The 6000-nt window shown below is 60.1% G+C and overlaps 1 protein-coding gene across 3 annotated transcripts in view; it reads right to left on the reverse strand.

Moving 5' to 3' along the window:
• The window catches only part of JADE2 (jade family PHD finger 2), a 56190-nt gene extending 53130 nt beyond the window's left edge, over nt 1-3060 (reverse strand). Inside the window, exon 1 of one of the 3 annotated variants that reach the window (XM_052689913.1) lies at nt 2690-3060. The gene's annotated coding sequence lies outside the window, so the exon portion shown is untranslated. Of the gene's footprint in view, nt 1-2387; nt 2530-2689 lie in introns of those variants that run through there. The other 2 variants (XM_052689911.1, XM_052689912.1) reach the window with 2 other exon arrangements.
• Between the last annotated feature and the right edge of the window lie 2940 nt (nt 3061-6000).

Raw genomic sequence — 6000 nt, forward strand, 5'->3', positions numbered from 1 at the left:
GATGGGGATGCTGCCATACCCCGTGCCGCTGCATCGAGCATTCCCGCCGAGGGAAGTGCCGGTGTGAAGCATCCCCATCGCCGCTATGGGACGAGGGCGAGTTCTCGGGGATGCTGTTTTGCCCGGCCCACGGGAAGAAGAGGAGCAGAGAAGCGGAGGCAGACTCGGAAGCACCTGCCCAAACCCTGAGCTCCTGTCCTGCCGTTCGCCAGGTCCCACGTAACCAGGAAAGGGTTCAGGCCATCTCCTCGCCCTCTGCCAGCCCCTTCTCAGCCCCTTCGCTCAGGGGAACCGCGGAGGTTTCCCAGCTCCCTGCGAGCTCCGCGCCCTGTGCATCACACGTGCGTTCGGGAATTCCCGGTGGCACCTCGTGCGGCGGCCCTTTGGGTCACCGAGGGAACGGTTCCGAACTGGGATAAGAGAAATTCGCGCAGGTTTGTCGCTTCTACAGGGAACACAGCACAGAAATCCGCACAATCCGCAGGAAAAGCAGAGCTCGACCATCGGCTCGTGGCAGCGCTCGGGATGCGCCGCGCTCCCCGCACCGCGACCTCCGCTCGGTGACAGTTGAGCAACAACAGCGGCTGAGATATGCGCTGTGTTTGCGAGCTGCAATGAGACTGCAGAAAACCACTTCCCTGTTTGTTCCTCCGGCACAGAAATAGGAACACAAACAGAAAATAGTGCCCCCAGCGGCACGCGCACCCGCCCGGCTCCGGACCGCCGCGTCCCGGCGCATCCCGGTGCGCCCCGGCGTGTCCCGGCGCGGGGGCTGAGGGGGGGCACGGAGCCACGGGGCGGCCCCCGGCGCTCCCCCCGCGTTAACCGTTTCCCGGCTCTGTCTAGGAAAGCGGCACGTTGTTAGAAAGCTGCTCACGGAGGGGAGGGGGGGCGGTGGGAAGCTTCCAGCCCCGCTCCGCTGTCCTGGCGGCGCTGCCTTTTTTCATCACCGACCGTGGAGCTCCGGACGGCCCCACTTCCCCGACGAGACGACGTACTTTCCGAGCGGGGATGCCCCCGCAGAGTGCCCACAGCCCAGCAGGACGTGTGGGCTCGCAGCCCCGCGCCCGGGGCGGGGGGAGCAGCGCTGCTCCGTCCCGAACCCTCAGGGGAGCGCAGCGCAGCCCCGGGCAGCCCGAAGCCGGCAGCGGCGGATGGAGGGGTGCGGGTTAAGGGCTGCCGGCGCAGCCCCGCGCCCAGGTGGAGCCGCCTCTCGCTCCAGCTGCGCCGCTGTCTCGGTTCCTAGGGGCACCATTTAATCTCATTTAAATTTAAATGAAAACAAGCCCTCGTTTACTTCCTGTGCTTTGCCATTTTTTTGCCCCAAATCTAGCAGGGGATTTTCTTTTTCTTCTAACTTTATTACTCACATTTCTAACTTTCCTTTCCTGACTTGTTACCCTCTCATTACTCATTCTGCCTGCAGCGTGTTCCGACACAGCACCGGCAATCAGCCGGGCCATCCCGGGGCCATCCCCATCCCGCTTCTCCGCACCGCAAGGGGCTGAGCCACACTGGAGCCCCCCGCACCAAACCCCGCACTCAGTGCCCCGCGCCGGCCCTGTGCCCGCCTCTGTGCGGGGCCACCTGCCCGACTTTCCGAACTCGGTGCCCAAACCCCATCAGCAGCCACATGAATTTCATCTCCCCGCTTTGAAATCTCGCACGTCCCCTTCCCACTCTGTGCTCCAAGGCTTCATTTTTAGAGATCAGCCTCAATTTTCCTAAGGAAAACAAACGTAACCTTTGATGTAACCTTTCTGCGAGCTATTTTTGCTCCTATCTGAGCTTATTTTAACCTCGGTAGCCAATAAACGCTTAAAGGTCAAACCCCGTTCCTACGATCTCCTCTCACCCCCGGGGGAAAGCCGGAGCTCTCTGATTTTTCCCAAGCAAACCCCCTCCCTCCCGACCATCCCAGCGCCCCTAACTCCACACCGCTCGGTGCGGGGGGCAGAGGGGGGGACGAGCTGAGGGTTTTTCCTCCAGATGCCTTCAGCCCCTTCCTCGCTCCGCAAGCGCTCGGGGTTCACAGCTATGAGGGTTATTCCCACCCCACCCCCCGCGATGGTGGCAGGTGGGGAAGGGGCCGGGCGGCCCCGGGGGCGGCGGAGCGCTGGGGCGGGCGGGGGAAGGGGGGGGCAGGAGGCGGCCGCCACGCCTCCGATCCTCGCGCCGCCGGGCACAGCCCCTACGGCCCCCCCCCGAGCTTCCCTCCCCCCCACCCCCCCGCCACCGGTAACGCGCAGAGCCCCCTGGAAACGCGGAGAGCGGTCCGTCCGCACAACCGTTGCCGCAGTCATTAATTTCGGGGGAATACAAGGGAAGGGGTTGCGGGGGGGGAAGGAAAAAAAAAAAAAAAAGGAAGAAAAAGCTGCGGGGCGAACCTGGAAAAGTTCGTGTTTACATCCCCGCCGCTTCTCGCCTCGCGCACTTTAAAACCGGGGAAGGGACCAACATGCGCAATCCGCCCCCTGGAAATGCCGCACATCCCCCAGCCGGGAGGAGAGAGAGACGAGTAAATAAATAAATAAATAGAGGAGATAGGAAAATAAATAATTAAAAAAAAAAAAAAAAAAAAAAGCGAAGCGCTGCGAAATGCCCCCCCCCCCCCCCCCCATCAGCACCAACCTCTCCCCCCCCCCCCCTCCCCATCCCTTCCCATCCGCCTCCCCCCGCGCAGCCTCACCTTTGCCGGAGCAGCGTCCGCGGAGAGTTGCGCCTGGCAGCGGGGGGCGGCGGGGAGGGGCGGGGCGGGTGGGATGGGGACGGGGACGGGATGGGGATGCGCAGAGCCCCTCACGCCGCTGTCATCGCCGCCGTCCCGGCCCTGCTCAGGGGCGGCCGCCCGGGAACTCCATGGCTGCTCCCAGCCGAGATGGCCGCTCGCAGCGCGGCCCGCCGAGCCCTGCCCGCCCGCCGCGGGTGCTCTCTGTTGGGTTTTTTTTCACCCCGCACTTCCTCAGGATCTCCTCGCCCCGCCGCTCGGGCTCCGGGAGGAGGGAGGCGGAGAAGCCACTTTCGGAGCGGGGCCGGATAATGGTGCTGCCGCTCCCCCCAACCCCCCACCCTCCCCTCCCTCCCGCCCCAAATCTTCCCCCTTAATTTCTTCACCCCCCCCCCCCCCCTCCGGGGCTCCGCGCGGGGCCAGGTGTCTCCGCTCCCCGCTCAGCCCCCGCCGGGCCGCGGGGGCCCCATGGCTGCGGCCGGAGCCCCGCGCTGCCCGCACCGCCCCGCACCGCCCCGCGTCCCGTTCGCGGCCGCCCCGCACACACCCCCCGCTTCACTCTTTACCTCCTCTCCCCCCCCACCCGCCCTCCCTCTTCCTTCCCCGCTCCACTCCCCCTCTCCCGGTTACGCACAGGCGTACACACGGGGCTGCTGCTGCAACCTTAAAAAAAAAAAAAAAAAAAAAAAAAAAAAGGCTTATACTTAAAAAAAAAAAAAAACCCTTTTGGCGCCATATTAATGACGTACTTAAAATTTGCCATTTCTCCTGCGTCAAAAAGACGGTTCTTGCCCGGCGCGGAGCGGGCGGGGGCGGCAGCGCGGAGCTGTTTCCCCCCCTCTCCCCCCCCATCAACACAACGCAACACTTCGCAATGCGCGGCCGAGTTCCGCGGGTGCGGAGCGGTGCGGAGCGGGGCACGGCTGGGGCAGCGGAGCTGCGGCACGGCCCCCCCTGGGGGGAGCAAAGCTGCGTTGCGCGGTGCCCCCGGAGGTGCGGAGCGGTGAAGCCCGGGGGGGTTTAGGCTGCCCCCATAGCGCGGGGGGAAGGGGGGGGGGGTTGTTTAGAGATGGAAACGGGGAGTCGAGATGGAACGGTCCGTGGTGTGCGCGCACTGTGCGGGAGGGGTCCGGCAATGCTCTCCAGAAGGAGGTGAAAATTGGGCTCTCCATCCACGGGCACCTTTAGCGGGCAGCTGCACAACCCCGAGCCGCCCGCTGGGACCACCGCGCCGAGCATCACTGAGTGCCCGAATTTCCCAAACTTCCATGAATTGGGCTGCGGTTTTTTTCTCTCAGGAACCTGTGCTGGGCATTTCCTGATGGTTTAAAGTCCAGTGGCTCTTCTGAGGATGAAGAATGAGGAGGAGAAGAGCACTGCTTCGGTCACAGCTGGGATTGCTGCATTTAATTATCAGCTTTTAAGTGTTGTAGCTCTGGAAATACAGCCCTGAATTGGACCGTGAGGCAGCCTTATATGAGCTTTTAGATAAAGGTGCCCAAACTGGTGGTGTTGGAGGTCTCTCAAAAAAGCAGCTCACAATGCATGGTATAAACATGCCTGATCCTGGCTGCTGGCATCTCCTAAAAGCTGCTCTGGGGGCACCTGCAGCCCCAGGCACCCCAGATTGGGATGAGGAGCAGAAGGTGGGTGGAAAGGAGAAAGCAAATGGCAAAAGGGGGGAGAATGAGGCCTGGGAGGAGGCTGGGGGTCGGTGAGCAGCAGATGGGCCTGGAGGTGCTGGGATGGCCACGGGGCATGGTGTGGGGATACTGGGGGAACAAGGGATATTTCCCAGTTCCCCATAGATGGAGCAGCACTCTGCTTATTTCTGGTTTGGAAATAAGATGTTGTCATCTTCTCTGGGGAGCCTGCTTGCTGGGATGCGGCCCCAGAGAAGAATGGGGACCATCAGGCACTGGTTAGGAAAAGCTTTTCCTGGCAGCAGGGAGCAGTGGGACCTCAGCAGGCTCCCAGCACCCCCAGCATCCCACTGCTGCCCTTGGGAAGTGTGAACTCACTGTGCCACACAGCCAGAAGGCTGGGAATGCCCAAATTAGAATGGAGGCATTCTGTACAGAGTTTTTTTGGTTGTTTTATTTACTTCTCATTAATCCTAATGCAGTTCTGAGTTACGTTGTCACACTCTTCCATACAATGCTGGACCTGCTCTGTAGGTAAATCAAGAGGAAGACCTACAGCCACTAAGTCCCATTTTATCTGCTGAGCCAAAAGCTGCCCCAGCAACAAGAGCTACAGGGACTGTCCCAAAGAACAGGACTCTCCTTGCCCTTGCCACAGGGGCAGTGCTAACAAAGTCATTGAAACAAACATGGAAGTGCTGAGGGTTGTGTAGCTTGAAACTGAACTGCTGACACCCGCTGTGGTGCAGCTGGAAGCAGTGGGTGCTGTGCTTGCATGTCTGAAGTGCCAGAGCACGCTCAGCGCTCTGGGAATGCAGACACTGCTGCTCAGGAGTGCCCTGAATTAGTCAAAACTGACCTTAATCCATCCACATGTTGTCCCAACCCATCTCCATAGTGGGTGCCTGGGGAGGATGCAGCACTGATGCAGTGTAGTGGAAAGCACCACTGGAGAAGCAATGGGAAAATTAATAATTCTGTCTTCAGGGCTGCCTGCTGGCTTCCCCATGCACACCTCTAGCCCCATAGCCCCCTGCTGGCCATTTCTGCAGGGTTTGGGGGCAAAACCACTAAAGGATGTTCCAGTATGTTGAAATGCAGAGCTGCCAAGCTGTGCAGAGTGGTTGAGAACCCTGGGTCTGGAGTGCCCCTAGACACAGCCTCAGTGCAAACCACAGAAGCACAGAATCATCAAGGTTGGAAAAGACCACTGAGATCACCTTGTCCAACTGCTGACCCCACGCTCACTAAGCCACCTCCCTGTCCAACAGTGCCTTGTTTTGGCTCTAAAACTGCCCACTGAGATGCTGGAACTGCATTTTCTGCTGCTGTGAGTTCTGTCACATGCTGAGCTAAGGCCTAGGACTGCATGCAGAGCAATCGCAATGCAACCAAAGTGCTGAGCCCCTCAGTGCCCATCCTGCACATGACCCAGTGGCACAGAAGGAAACCTGCAGTGAAAGAGTTCTCTGCTTCAACGAATGAGCATCCTTGGAGCTGCACCAGCACCAAGAACTCTCACGCTTCTCATTTTTGAGCATTTGATCACCGACCAGATTTTGCTTACCATATATGTCCATTGATCCCAAATTTGTATACGAGTCTATATATGTAACACATACATAGAGT

Source organism: Tympanuchus pallidicinctus, unplaced genomic scaffold (assembly GCF_026119805.1).
Source record: "Tympanuchus pallidicinctus isolate F22 unplaced genomic scaffold, pur_lepc_1.0 scaffold25, whole genome shotgun sequence".
Lineage (NCBI taxonomy): Eukaryota > Metazoa > Chordata > Aves > Galliformes > Phasianidae > Tympanuchus > Tympanuchus pallidicinctus.